The sequence below is a fragment of the Hakea prostrata genome, chromosome 10 (assembly GCF_041222555.1).
Source record: "Hakea prostrata isolate BN-2017 chromosome 10, UWA_Hpros_2, whole genome shotgun sequence".
NCBI lineage: Eukaryota > Viridiplantae > Streptophyta > Magnoliopsida > Proteales > Proteaceae > Hakea > Hakea prostrata.
Genome location: NC_142609.1, coordinates 9,480,292 through 9,480,942, shown reverse-complemented (window position 1 = coordinate 9,480,942; position 651 = coordinate 9,480,292).

Here is a 651-nt window from a genome sequence, read left to right as displayed (position 1 = left end):
AAAAGAGGCAACTCTATCTCTCTCTCCCTTTTCTCCAAGAAACGCAGGAAGGAGAAACTCATTGGAGGTTTCCTTCCTTTGCTTTAGATCACTCATCCATCTTTTTTCCACACGGCATTTGGGTTGTGGAAATAATTCCCTTTCCTAGTGATTGTGGAATCTCCCCGGTAAATCCTTGGTGGTGGAACGAGAACGTGGATCCAGATTTACTTCTGCTGCGAATACTTCATTATTTAGGAAAGCGAATCCAGGTAAGGATCTTTCCCTTGTCAATTAAATTGAATTGATATATATGGAGTATTACCAACACATTTGATAAAGCTCCAAGTCTAACTGAGCAACAATGGCTAGTATGAGGTGGATGGAGGCAAACCTAACCACAGGGGGAAAAGTTTCCTTATAATCAACACCCTCTCGTTGGGTGTAGCCCTTAGCCACTAAACGAGCCTCGAATCTCTCAATAGGTTCATCCGCCTTTCTTTTGATCTTGAGAACCCACTTGTTCCCAATTGCCTTTCGGCTTGGTAGTAAGTCAACCAAGTCCTAGACATTATTAACTTTCATAGACTCCAACTCTTCCTCTATCACTTTCAACCATTCCTTTGAGCTTGTCCCCGCAAGAGCTTTCTGCATGCTTTTTGGTTCATGCTC